Below are 15,000 nucleotides of genomic sequence, written 5' to 3'. Positions count from 1 at the left end.
TTTGTTTTGCAAACTCTACCATCACATGAACACCGCTAAACAGCCTCTGCTAGGTGGGCACTGGTATTAAAGGGTAACTACACCCAAAAATGTCAAAGACCTCAAAAGTGGTCTCCTAATGTGGTTTAAGCATTGTTGTGGACTTACAACATCTAATTTAGCTGTTTATTTTAATTTTAAAAAGTGTTATTTTGACAGCGAAAACCTGAAGAAACAGGGGTAAACTGAAACTTGGAGAAAAAAAACCTGGAGAAAATGAAATTGGAAAAAAACTAGATGGAATCAGGCAAAAAATAAAACAGATTTTATACAGCCCTAAATTGACTGGCCTATGGAGCCCAGCGCCTCTGAGGTTAAGAGGATGTTGGGAAAAAATGACCATCTGACATATCAGAGTCTGCCGTTGTCTTAGTGGGTGGCCAACCAGCAACGCCCCCAGAGAGAGACAGACCGCCAGGCCACACCAAGGGGAGTGGAGTAGGGTTGTTTTGGACAGTCATCTTGTGGAAAGATCTCTGTTTGCTGTTTTAGTGGCACCGCAACAGGACGTTTTTCCCCAGTTCCTCTGTTTGTGATCTCTGAACAGTTAGACTACACTGCTGTGATGTCATGCCTCCTTGGAGATATTTGAAAGACACACACACACACACACAAAAAAGAAGAAAAGCAACCAAACAAACCCAGATAATATGCTCAGCAGTATACAGCAGCTCTCACAAAGACTAGGAGAAATCAGAAAACTATTCAACAACATAACAGACTGACAAGAGAAAGACTGCTTTTTCAGTAAGGTCTTAAAACCCCACTTCCCACTGACCAACAGGCTCTCTAGGCCTTAACACTGGTCCCATTATACTTAACCATTTCCAGCCCTCCTTAACCCTTCACATGACCCCAGAATGAAAAGGGGGAGAGGAAAGTCCTTACACTCCCAATCCTCAGCCAAACCCTCTGTGAATGCTTCTGTTTTCCTAACAGGGAGTCAGTAATGTTCTGTAGGGGCTGTGTCCTGACCAGGGGATGACAGCAGTTTGATTTCAAACGAACTGACCAGAGGGTAACTGCAGAACCTCCCACTGAGCTCCCCAATACAGAACACTATAGACCTGCTGCTAGCTGGAAATCTGTCTTAATGCTTTAGACCAGGGACGTGTGGTGTTTTGGCGTGTGTGGTGGTTGTGTGGTGTGTGTGTGTGTGTGTGTGTGTGTGTGTGTGTGTGTGTGTGTGTGTGTGTGTGTGTGTGTGTGTGTGTGTGTGTGTGTGTGTGTGTGTGTGTGTGTGTGTGTGTGTGTGTGTGTGTGTGTGTGTTGTGTGGGTGTGTGTGTGTGTGTGTTATATAGGCCCCTGATACTATGCTCCAATCAACAACAGTAAGCACTCCCTGGTCCACAGAGGTGTGGGGGAGTTGTACACTGGCTCAGAATCTCAGCCGTCCTGTAATAATAAGAGCATCAAGTGATATTGCGTCTGGTACCTGCTCGCAGCTAAACAAAATAAAGGTCCAATGCAGATGTTTTTTTTCTTCTAAAAAAATATAATTTCTGGGTAATAATTAAGTAGCTTACTGAGATTTTTTTCAATTAAAATGGTTCAAAAGAAACAACAATTGCTTGTTAGCAAAGAGCAATTTCTCAAGCAAGATTTTTGCTAGGACTGTCTGTGAGTGGTCTGAGTGGGGAGGGGAAAACTGAAAACTAGCTGTTATTGGCAGAGAGGTTTGGAACTCCCTTTCTTATTGGTCTATTAACTGATTTACCATCACCAGGCAGGCCAAAATTCCATCCCACCAAAACAGGCTGACATTTCAGGCGGTCTTTTCAAACAGCTCTTACACTAAAAGAGCATTATCATAATTTTCACAATTTCACAGTATTATTCCAACTTCATAGTGTGGAAATATAAAACACAGAAGAAACAGGTTTTTGACTGCACTGGGCCATTACGAGAGTGTGTGGGGGTGGAGATGGTGAAAGACGAGGAGAGAGGTAGAAAGGGAATAGGAAACTGAGGAGAGAAAGACAAGGTGAGAAAGTGAGAGATGTGAACGTGTGTAGGTATTGTCTGGCTGGTTTCGGGGGTAAGTTAGATGTGACATGGCTTTCAACTGGAGACAAAGAGAACGGTGTTACAGACATTCACGCTCCAGGGAGAATACCTCTACTGCTCTCACTCTACTGTCTGACACACACACACACACACATAGCCACACAGACACACACACACACACAAGCAATTTGATGTCATCGCTAAAAATCTCACAGATAATAACTGAAACTAAAAAAATAACAGCCTTTTGAACCTGAGCGATAACATTCCTCAGATCTACAGGCTGTGTGCTTAATACTGTACACAGAGAGACAGGAAGTGAGCACCAAAACAGGTTCCAGATAACAGGAACTGAACCCCTGACACCCTCAGAAACCCCCTTATCCTATCCTCTCTATTCTCTCTGCTCAGGCCGGTGACAATCAGCAATGATTATTGTGTTTATTGTTTCAGGGGCTTTCCTCGTTGAGATGACCTTCCCAGATGGTCTCAGCCAGCCAGGCAGGCAGGCCAGAGCAGAGCAGTATCACTCACACCATTGTTTTCCCACCATATTGGAAAAACGTGGTCTTCCTCATTCCTGCCGGTTCCACATAATAAACAGACTGGACTGATCTTCTGTGTCGGGGGGGGGGAGATAATGGATACAGCCCGTGAACTTGGTGAGAGGATGAGGGGGGTCAGGAGGATGTCAGTGTTTCCCCTATATACATTTAGCAGAGGCGCACTGCAAAACTGTGGACACCTGCTTGTCAAACATCTCATTCCAAAATCATGGGCATTAATATGGGGCTGGTCCCCCCCTTTGCTGCTATAACAGCCTCCACTCTCTGGGAAGACTTTTCACTAGATGTTGGAACATTGTTGCGGGGACTTCCATTCAGCCACAAGAGCAATAGTGAGGTCGGGCACTGATGTTGGGCGCTTAGGCCTTGCTTGCAGTTGGCATTCCAATTCATCCCAAAGGTGTTTGATTGAGTTAAGGTCAGGGCTCTGTGCAGGCCATTCAAGTTCTTCCACACCGATCTCCCCAATTTCATGATATCCAATTGGTAGTTACAGTCTTGTCCCATCGGTGCAACTCCTGTACTGACTCGGGAGAGGCGAATGTCAAGAGCCATGTGTCCTCCAAAAACACGACCCAAACACACCGTACAACTGGCGACTGAAGTCAGCTTGCAGGCGCCCGGCCACAAGGAGTCGCTAGAGCGCGATGGGACAAGGACATCCCGGCCGGCCAAACCCTCCCCTAACCCGGACGACGCTGGGCCAATTGTGCACCGCTTCATGGGTCTCCCGGTCACAGCCTGTGATCGAACCCGGGTCTGTAGTGATGCCTCAAGCACTGCGATGCAGTGCCTTAGACCGCTGCTCCACTCAGGAGGCCTTTGACAAACCATTTCTGTATGGACGTCACTTTGTGCATAGGGGCATTGTTATGCTGAAACAGGAAAGGGCCTTCCCCAAACTGCTGCCACGAAGTTGGAATTGTCTAGAATGTCATTGTATGCTGTAGCGTTAAGATTTCCCTTCACTGGAACCAAGGGGCCTAGCACAAACCATGAAAAACAGCCCCAGACCATTTTTCCTCCACCACCAAACTTGTCACTACAGTTGGCACTATGCATTCGGGGAGGTAGCATTCTCCTGGCATCCGCCAAACCCAGATTCATACATTTGACTGCCAGATGGTGAAGCGTGATTCATCACTCCAGAGAACGCTTTTACACTGCTCCAGAGTCCAATGGCGGCGAGCTTTACACCACTCCAGCTGACGCTTGGCATTGTGCATGGTGATCTTACACTTGTGTGCGGCTGCTCAGCCATGGAAACCCATTTTGAAAAGCTCCCACCCAACAGTTCTTGTGATGACGTTGCTTCCAGAGGCCGTTTGGAACTCGGTAGTGAGTGTTACAACCGAGGACAGACGATTTTTACGAGCTACGTCCTTCAGCACTCAGTGGTTCCGTTCTGTGAGCTTGTGTGGCCAACTACTTCGCAACTGAGCCGTTGTTGCTCCTAGACGTTTCCACTTCACAATAACAGCACTTACTGTAAAATTGAACAGGGCAGCTCTAGCAGGGCAGAAATTTGATGAACTGACTTGTTGGAAATCAAATCAAATTTTATTGGTCACATACACATGGTTAGCAGATGTTAATGCGAGTGTAGCAAAATGCTTGTGCTTCTAGTTCAGACCGTGCAGTAATATCGAACAAGTAATCTAACAATTTCACAACAACTACCTTATACACTCAAGTGATGAAGGAATGAATAAGAATATGTACATATAAATATATGGATGAGCGATAGCCGTGTGGCATAGGCAAGATTCAGTATATGGTATAGAGTACAGTACACACATATGAGATGAGTAATGTAGGGTATGTAAACATTATATAAAGTGGCACTGTTTAAAGTGACTAGTGACACATTTTTTATTATTAATGTGGCTAAAACTTTCCACCTTCTCCACTACTGTCCCGTCAATATGGATAGGGGGGTGCTCCCTCTGCTGTTTCCTGAAGTCCACGATCATCTCTTTTGTTTTGTTGACGTTGAGTGTGAGGTTATCTTCCTGACACCACACTCAGAGCAATGATCCAGAATGCTGCCAGCCCGGATCACGCATTCGAAATACTGATAACATTTATGGATCTATGTTTTCAGATTAGCTTTGTTAAAATCCCCAGCTACAATAAATGCATCCTTAAGATATATGGTTCCCAGTTTACATAGAGTCCAATGAAGTTCTTTCAGGGACGTCGATGTGTCTGCTTGGGGGAGGATATACACGGCTGTGATTATAATCGAAGAGAATTCTCTTGGTAGATGATGCGGTCGGCATTTGATTGTAAGGAATTCTAGGTCAGGTGAACAAAAGGACTTGAGTTCCTGTATGTTGTTATGACACACCATGACTCGTTAATCATAAGGCATACACCCCCGCCCTTCTTCTTACTAGAGAGATGTTTGTTTCTGTCGGCGCGATGCATGAAGAAGCCGGGGGGCTGTACTGACTCTGATAACATATCCCGAGTGAGCCATGTTTTCGTGAAACAGAGAATGTTAAAATCTCTGATGTCTCTCTGGAAGGCAACCCTTGCTCGAATTTCGTCTACCTTGTTGTCAAGAGACTGGACATTGGCGAGTAGTATACTCAGGAGCGGTGGGCAATGTGCCCATCTACGGAGCCTGACCAGAAGACCGCTCCGTCTGCCCCTTCGCGGCGCCGTGTTTTGGGTCGCCTACTGGGATCCGATTCTATTGTCCTGGGTGGTGGTCAAACAGAGGATCCGCTTCGGGAAAGTCGTATTCCTGGTCGTAATGTTGGTAAGTTGACATTGCTCTTATACTCAATAGTTCTTCCCGGCTGTATGAATAAGACTTAAGATTTCCTGGGGTAACAATGTAAAAAAATAATACATTAAAAAACAAAATACTGCATAGTTTCCTAAGAACGCAAACGAGGCGACCATCTCTGTCGGCGCCAGTCATCCTAGGACGGTACCACATTGAAAGTCACTGAGCTCTTCAGTAAGGCCATTCTACTGCCAATGTTTGTCTATGGAGTTTGCATGGCTGGTGTGTCGATTATAACACCTGTCAGCAACGGGTGTGGCTGAAATAGCCGAATCCACTAATTTCAAGGGTGTCCACATACTTTTGTGTATATGTAACGGATGTGAAATGGCTAGCTAGTTAGCGGGTACGCGCTACTAGCATTTCAATCAGTTACGTCGCTTGCTCTGAGACTTAAGTAGGGTTTCCCCTTGCTCTGCAAGGGCCGCGGCTTTTGTGGAGCGATGGGTAACCGACGCTTCTGGGGTGACTGTTGTTCGATGTGTGCAGAGGGTCCTGGTTCGCGCCCGGTGTCGGGGCGAGGGACGTACTAAAAGTTATACTGTTACATTTATGCGTGTTGACCCGGTCACTGTTGCTGCGGAAAAAGACTTGAGTTAAAGGGGAGGGTGTATGTAACGGATTTTGTGAAATGGCTAGCTAGTTAGCGGGTCTACGCGCTACAGCATTTCAAGTCCAGTTAGGTCGCTTGCTCTGAGACTTAAGTAGGGTTTCCCCTTGCTCTGCGCAAGGGCCGCGGCCTTTTGTTGGAGCGATGGGTTAACAGACGCTCAGTGGAGAGTGAACTTGTGACTCATGATCGATCTCCTTGTGATGTGTGCAGAGGGTCCCTGGTTCGCGCCCGTGTCGGGGCGAGGGGACGTACTAAAGTTATACTGTTACATATATAGTGTATGTAGAAAATATAATGGAGCAATATATTTCATAAGATCATCTATGAGAATTTACAATCACCAAAATAAAAACTAGACAATCTGAAATTCAAAAAATGTCATGGCATGGGGTCCACACTGATTTTATTATAATGTTTGAATTCCTCAGATAACATAAGAAAAAGGCATAAGCCATGGCAAAATGTGTATAATTGCAAGAAATTAGATTTAAAATGGAAAATTATCTCAACCCCATGGAAAAATGTGTAGAATTGCAGGAAATTTGTTTTGAAACTAAACATTTTCTCTCAGCCCCATGGCAAATGTGTAGAGTTGCAGTAAACTAGCTATAAAAGGGTCAAATGTTTGCTTCGCCCCATAGTAAAATGTGTAGAATTGCAGGAAATTTGCTTTAAAACAGCAACATTTTGTCTCAGCGGTAAGACCCCGCCATTGGCCAAGCCCACTAACTTTGCCACCGCTGCTGAAACAAATCCTAGGGGAAACACTGGATGTTGCTGGGGTTTGGAGGTGTCATTGTCTTTGGGTTTAAGGGGGTTATGGGGGTTATAGTGGTTCAACCAGCTATCCCTACAGTATACTGTAATTCACTAAAGCACAGAGAACTAAAGTATTAGTACCGTAAACATACTACCCCTAGGGCTGGAGTGCATTAGGCTACAGTATGTCTTGGCTTGAGAACTGGGGTTATGATCCCCTAGCATATGTAACATTCACATGAAGATGATTCTTGTCTGAGACCTGAAGACCCCAAGTTAATGCCTATAGGTTTTAGTTCAGAGGGCTGACACAGTCCTGTGGCACAGACAAGCTGGGTTCAAATCAGCTGACACATGCTTACAGTTGAACAATAGGACCTTGGGGACAAGGCTGTCGTTCCATCAGGTTAGGACAGGTGCCAGGAACCCAGTACAATAGCAACAAAGACAGGAAACCATGGCTCTGTTTGTTTGAGTGGACAAGGTTAGCTACGCAGTTGGGTATTATTATTATTATAATGATGATGCAACAGGTATTATTAGTTCTCCTAATCTGATTTGTTAAAAATACAATGGGAAAAGCAGCACGTGGCAGGCTTTGCAAGTTATGCATGTTAAAGGGACAGTTCAGGATTTTGGCAATGAGTCAGATGAACTCATGGACACCATTTTTATGCCTCTGCGTCCAGTATGAAGGAAGTTAGCGGTAGTCATTGCACTAACGCCTCGTTAGCAACTTCCTTCGAACCGAACAGATACATAAAAATGGTATCCATGAGTTCATCTGACTCTGGGGAAGTAGACAAAGGGCTTAATTGCCAAAATCCCAAACTATCCCTTTACGTTTCAGAATTAGGTTCTCCATGAGGTCAATACATCTATCCTGGAATCAGAATCGGACTCAGAATGATGTCAGATCTACTGTTTCCTATATTTCAGACCACGCCGTGTACAGAATGTACTAACCTTTTGTGTGGAGTCTTGAGGACGAGTCAGAGACAGGTTCACTTCAGACCTGGTTATGCAAGTCTTCTCTTCAGAACCTGTAGAGGCAGCAGAGATTATGCATTACAGAGTGACACACACTCTCTCGCGCTTGTGCACATGCCAACTGCTTATATTATGAAACCACAGCATCTCTAGAGAGACCACTGGTTAACCAGTCAGGAGCTCCGTCAGTTTTGGCTCCCTGACAAAATGAGATGCTATTTTATTTTCCACTCAACCTGAGGAGTCTGAGGAGGAGGTTTAGAGAGAAAGCCATAACACCTGGAGAGATAGGGAAACTGTTCGACAGAGCGTACCCTTTAATAAAAGGGTCTGCATCCCTCATTATCCAAAGCTGCAGCAAGATCGCATAATATAGGTTATGCTAGAAACATTAGCATAACGTTAAGCAAGGGAAGTTCCATTTCAACATATACTTGGGGCGGCAGGTAGCCTAGTGGTTAGAGCGTTGGACTAGAAACCGAAAGGTTGCAAGATTGAATCCCTGAGCTGACAAGGTAAAAATCTGTCGTCCTGCCCCTGAACAAGGCAGTCATTGAAAATAAGAACTTGTTCTTAACTGACTTGCCTAGATAAATAAAGATAATTTTGGTTGAAGGGTCTACAATCACGCCTGACAAGACCAATAAAAACCATGCTTTGCTGGAAGCCCCGCCTTCCACAGGTGATGAGTGTGGGGCTCGGATTCATTCCTTCAATTATTCCTCTCTTCACCTCGGTGTGAACAGGAACGATTCACGCTACTTCAACAAACAATTGGAACACGAGACTGTCTTACATGAGTCACCCCTTGGGACGACGTGTGCTGAAGTCTGTATGGTTCTCATAAGTTTCCTAATTTACACTTTTTTTTTTTTTTTTCTTCAAACAATACAAAATGTACACATACAAGACAGCATACAGAAGCACACAAACATCCACAACATCACAACGGCCCCCCTATCTCCAGTGCCTGTACTACTCTTTTTCAAGATAATTGACGGGAAGTATCGTCCATCCCAGGACGTGGAGATGGTTTGGGTTGTTGGTCAGGTCAAATGTCCCCCGGCTCCTGTGTGCTCTGTTGCCAGTTACGTGAGGCTACTCGAAGAGAGAAGGTGATCAGGTTTTGTTCCGAGGGCAAAAGGAGGGGGTGCAACTCGATATTAGGAAGGTGTTCTTAATGTTTTGTACACAACCATCTTCACAAAGACAGTGCTTCTGTTTGCTTTTTGGGGTTAGTGATGAAACAGGAGGATGAAGAGCTGTATTAATAGCTTTCTCCACTCTGAATGTGAGTAGCCTACTACGAAGACATATGTTTCAGAACACACCACCTTAATTGGAGAGAACAATCAACTCTGTTAATGGCTGGTTCAATAACCTCCGCCTAACATCCGATTCAAAAGAACACTTCTGTGTTCAGCCATCAGCTACAAAATGGACAACTTAAAGTAGGAGCACTCTACTTAATGTCCAGTTCAATAATCAATATCCTGCAATAAACCTCTCATTGGCTACAGTATATCATGATCTCAGCTTCCGGAGGAAAAGGAACGATCCATAAACAACCTTTTTTTCCCTATAGTTATTTTTTGTCCAGCTCCTGATCCCAACGAGATAATGTTTGTTGTGTGGTAGGTCTGCTATTGTGATAGTGAGGAAGTAATGTTATCTATGGGCTTTCTGAGAGGATAAGAGCCAGAGGAGAACTAGACGTTCCCAGAAAGATGACTGACATCCGACACCATGGGGGGAGTGTTTGTTTGGGGGGGGTCTGAGAGCCTTATTATCCTTTACTGGATCCAGCTGCTCTTGTGATAACATCTGACCAACAACAGCTCTCAGCCAATCAGGTGAGTGAACAGCCTAATAGGTTTATCAGTGGGATATCTCCCACCCCTTTGGGTTATCAAGGTTATCAGTAGATTGCCCTCGGAGAGCACTCAGGACTTCTTAAAACACTTGACACCTGCCTTGGCCCTGGGCCACTAGAAAACAGGCTACCATTGTCAGTTGGAAAGGAAAGTGCAAATCACCCCTTCAACTCAGATTTACTGAAGCAAAGTCAGGGCATCAGTCCTTCACCAACCCTACTGGCACCACCTCCACCCAGAGTACCGTATGCCAAGTAGAGTGAGACATCATGTTCTTATCATCATACCGTAATGTTTTATGTCCAGTCAGCTGGGCTGATACAGTTATGCCCGTCAGCAACTCAGGGTGTACACATACACGTCACACGTCCCCTCTGAAGGCTTTCTAGGTTTCATTGTGTGTATGTGTCCGAGTGTGTGTTCGTGTGCGTGCATGTGCCATTTGACATCGCTACTCAGCTGAACCCGAACAGTGTAGATTCGAGGTTCTTTCAGAGTATTTTCCAATAACAGAGCTGAACACTCAGGTTACAGTAAATGACCCTGGCCAAGGGGCTTTTCTCCACTTTTACAACCCCGTTACCCAGTCACACAGTTACTACAAGCTCGGTCAAATCYTACACTGTTTTTCTCCTGGTAGTGGTGCATAGAAGTGTGTGGCTGCGTAACATAGTATAGGGAATAAGATGTCATTTGAGATTTCCTATATAATATGTCCACTGTGGCCAACCCCACCACAATGGGGTCTCTCTTACAGCCGTTAGGGGGTTCGGGGAAGAGGTGGGCTGTTTGAGGAAGTGAAGTGATGGAGTGGGGAAGGGGGGGCTACTGGGGAACTCTCTCTGGTCCTAAACGTTTCTCAAGCTGTGATTGAATCGCTGAATGACAGAAGCGATGGTCAGTATTGCTTTACTCTCTTTCTCTCTCGCTCTCACACGCACACCTCACTTGGCTATATGTGTGTTTGAAAGACCAAGGGGGTGAGAGAGAAAGTGAAAGGAGGCGGTAGGGATCAAAATGTAGAGAAAAGGCGGAGAGTTAAAGAGCAAAATATCACAGAAACAGAACGCTTCCTCGGAAGACGCTTTCTGTATCATATCTCTCCATCTGTTACACACTGGCACTCCTCTGCTCACTCTCAGTGCTTTCCTGTGTATCAGATGAACGCTTACAGTAAACTGAACTGGAAAAACTGTGTTGTCCAACGTTTTTTCATAGCACCTTGAGAGAGCTCTGTATCTGAGTGTATAGATACACAGTACGTATTGTCAGTGTAAGTAGTGTTAAATGTTCCATTAAATCTACAGGACATCACAGCTGCTGGTGACTATTTACACAACACCAAACACATAGTTTGTCGTCTTGACCAATAGTCACCCTTTATGTACAGTATGTGTCCATGTTTAAGTCTTGGACACACTGGCAATATCCATGGTAATTCAATGACTGTTTATTCCAAGTATGTGCTATACATTCATTGCACTGAAGACATWKATACACTGTGAAGAATGTTTACACYTGACTCCATTAGGGTTGTGTAAAATGTGTTGCTATCGCTAATTGCGATACGTGTGAAATGGGCTTTAAATAAAGTTTGATTCGATTTGTTTATTCTGASTACACTCTATAAGAAACGCCTGCAGACATTGCCAGCAGCATACCACCCTGCATCCCACTGCTGGCTTGCCTCTGAAGCTAAGCAGGGTCGGTCCTGGTCYATCTCTTGATGGGAGACCAGATGCTGTTGGAGGGCCACTAGGGGGCACTCTTCCTTCCAGTCTAAGAAAATCCTAATCCCCCAGGGCAGTGAAGGGGGCACTGCCCTGCACAGTGTGCTGTCTTACGGCTGGGACGTTAAATGGTTGTCCCGACTCTCTGTGGTCACAAAACATCCCATGGTACTTATCGCAAGAGTAGGGGTGTTAACCCTGGATACGACTGTATATTATAAGAGACATTTTGAAATACTGAGATGACAAACACAACCAATTATATTTCTGCAGAATAATAACCAAGCTATAAACTCTGTTCTGTTCCTACTCTGCTGGCCAGATGTCTTACATTTAACACACATTACATTGGGAGACCAGAGAGGAGACCAGGGCCTTTGAAAGCCTTGCCAGGAGCTCTTCAAAGAGACGAGAAGAGGAAAAGGAAAAACCTTTGGATTTGTGGTGCCGCTGAGCTTCCGTTTGGGGTCAGGGCTAGCTAGCTGCCTCAGAGAGAGAAGGAGAGAAGAGAGAGAGAGAGATGAGAGAGAGAGAGAGAGAGAGAGAGAGGAGAGAGAGAGAGAGAGAGAGAAGAGAAGAGAGAGAGAGAAGAGAGAGAGAGAGAGAGAGAGAGAGAGAAGGAGAGAGAGAGAGAATGAGCGACTGGGACTGAGGCAACATCGCTCTTTACTCTTAACTCAGGATGTGTCGTTTACATTTAGGCTACTGTACAGAAGAACATCTACTGTCGCTACCTCATAGGCTGGGCGATGTGGCCAAATTATCACATCACAATATTTTTTACATTTTTGACGGTATGATTTTGTTTTTAATAATAAAATGTCTAAATATTCTTCATGAGTAAAGCATGATCCTAGGGTGGCAACAGGTATATGCTAAGTGTTTTAATGGGGCTTTCTCTCTTCTGATTGATTTATAATGTTCAATCAAACTTCAACATGAAAATCCTTTTCAGCATTTTCATCAATTTCTGCATTTCCTTCACTAATTGTTTTCATTTCCACACTTGCAAAACATTTATTTTGTCTTTGTATGCCTATTTATCATGAAGAAAGTCACTATTCCTTTGTAATTATGATCCTATATAACCCTGTATTTTCCATGGATTCAATGGCAGTTCTTATTTTAGCCACAAGGGGCATTGTGCCGATTTCTAAGGTGCTTTTTGGCACCTGCACTGCCATAAAGGCAAGATTCATGGCAAAAAAAGTACATGTCCACACCTTTTGCACCAGCATTGCCTTACAGGCACTATTCATGGCATAGAATGGCATGTGCGCAGTACGAACCCGAAGCTCTTGCTCGCAAATTAGCATTTCTCAACCGTTAGCAGTCTTTTACTGGCGGGAAGAACGGACGACTGCCATACTTTTTTTTGAGTTTCATCACACAGTTATTACATATATAAAACATTTAACAAACCAAACATTGCAATACCGTTATGTAAGGTAAAGTAGAAATCCAAACGGGTCAGTGCATCAATACTGGTATATAGTACAATGTGGTTTACTGTCCAGCCCTACTGCCTCGCTGCCCCAACCAAGAGGCATAGACTCACATGCTGACCAGACCGGACACGTCGCGTGCGCGGCAAAATAAATTTAGAAATCCATGTTATTCAATTATTGCACCCACACTGCTCGCGCGCACCAACGAGCGTCTGCGTTACCAAGGGCTGAAATAGAAGTCATTCCTATTTCTGACGCAGATCGCGCTGAAAGTCCTGCCTCTCCCATCTCCTCATTGGTTTATAGAAGCAGGTACCCACGTGCCATCTCCACATTGGTTATACCCACGTGGGTGATTGAAAGACGAACTTTGTTGCCGGTTGTCGTGGTAATACTATGAAAGTTTAGATGCGATCACCATATAAGTTCAACGATGAAAAAGCCTGGAAGGAGGAGAGATGACTAGAAACGATTCGGTTGGCCATTTTATGTGTGGATTAATTTGTCGGAGTAGAGGACCTTGTGCAGTTTAGGTAAAATAACAACTAAATGTTTATTGAGGACAAATTAGCTAGCAACAGCAAGCTAGCTAAATAGGACAAATTAGCTAGCAAGTGCAAGCTAACTAGCTAAATTGCTATACATGTTTAATGCTTTTCGACCTGTCCCCAAATTAATGTCATTGGTTCAGAGTTTGTTTTGATATTTTAACCTGCGTGTCATGATCGCGTTTGGTGTAGGGGGGCAAAATAAATGTATGCACGATAGCGCACGGTGGCGCATGCGCGCAGCCGGTTTGGGTTCCGTGTAAGGAACAAACTGGATGTGTGAGAGAAGTGCAACAGAAACTGAAGTACAGATCCAAGCAAAACAGTCCCTTTTTAATGACATCATCACTTCCAAGAGCATTTATTTGCCTCTGCAAAATCATCCTTGTTCGCCTGAATACACTCAAACTTTCACTTCACTGCTGTGCAACTTGGGCCATTTAGACAGGACACCATGTCAGGGTTGTGTGCGGAGAATGTATGGAGTCAAACGCAGGACACAGGTCTGAGCGAAACCACAGAGTTTTTACTCAAAATATATGCACAATTCCACAAATGGAAAAGAAACAGATACGGACACGTATCAAATACAACACCTAACGCACAAACAATCACGGACAAACATAAATGAAAGACAGAGGGTTAAATAGGGAACATGATGGGGGGAATTGAAACCAGGTGTGTAAAATACAGACAAAACAAAACAAAACTGAAAAATGGATCGATGGTGACTAGAAAGCCGGTGACGTCGACCGCCGAACACCACCCGAACAAGGAGAAGGGCCGACTTCGGCGGAAGTCGTGACACACCAACTGTAATGTTGAAATACAAGGTGTGCAAACCACCCTTAAAAAATATGCACGTTGTTGATTACAGACTTTGAGCAAACATAATGATTAGGCTAAACACACACTCTAATTTCCTCTGTCTTCATGATGGTGTGTGTATGTTGTATGTGTGTAAGTTGTATGTATGCCTTCCTTCATGTGTTGTAGGTGTGTGTATTTTGTGTATGGTGCACTGTGCTTGCATGTGTGGGTCAAATACATTTTTTATTTGTCACATACACATGGTTAGCAGATGTTAATGCGAGTGTAGCGAAATGCTTGTGCTTCTAGTTCTGACAATGCAGTAATAACCAATGGTCTCGAGCTTGATGACGAGTTTTGGAGGGTACTATGGTGTTAAATGCTGGCTGTAGTCGATGAACAGCATTCTCACATAGGTATTCCTCTTGTCCAGATGGTTAGCGCAGTGTGCAGTGTGGTTGCATTGCGTCGTCTGTGGACCTATTGGGGCGGTAAGCAAATTGGAGTGAGTCTAGGTGTCAGGTAGGGAGGGTGGAGGGGATATGGTCCTTGACTAGTCTCTCAAAGCACTTCATGATGACGGAAGTGAGTGCTACGGGGCGTAGTCGTTTAGCTCAGTTACCTTAGCTTTCTTGGAACGAACAATGGTGCCCTCTTGAAGCATGTGGACAGCAAACTGGGATAAGGATTGATTGAATATGTCCGTAAACACACCAGCCAGCTGGTCTGCACATGCTCTGAGGACGCGGCTGGGCATGCCGTCTGGCCTGCAGCCTTGCGAGGGTTAACACGTTTAAATGTTACTTCACGTGTGCTGC

At 44.6% G+C, this 15,000-nt stretch overlaps 1 protein-coding gene across 3 annotated transcripts in view; it reads right to left on the bottom strand.

Annotated features, from left to right (window-relative positions):
• Window positions 1–15,000, bottom strand: part of LOC111963906 (LHFPL tetraspan subfamily member 2a protein) — a 68,586-nt gene that overhangs the window by 29,286 nt on the left and 24,300 nt on the right. For 2 of the 3 annotated variants that reach the window (XM_070443551.1, XM_023987473.2), the window contains one exon: window positions 7,749–7,825. The exons of the other annotated variant lie outside the window; for it this stretch is intronic. The gene's annotated coding sequence lies outside the window, so the exon portion shown is untranslated. The remainder of the gene's footprint in view (window positions 1–7,748; window positions 7,826–15,000) is intronic. 3 annotated transcript variants of the gene reach the window in all.

The sequence above is a fragment of the Salvelinus sp. IW2-2015 genome, linkage group LG5 (assembly GCF_002910315.2).
Source record: "Salvelinus sp. IW2-2015 linkage group LG5, ASM291031v2, whole genome shotgun sequence".
Classification (NCBI taxonomy): Eukaryota; Metazoa; Chordata; class Actinopteri; order Salmoniformes; family Salmonidae; genus Salvelinus; species Salvelinus sp. IW2-2015.
Note: the sequence above shows the minus strand (reverse complement) of the source record. Positions and strands in the feature narration are given on the sequence as shown.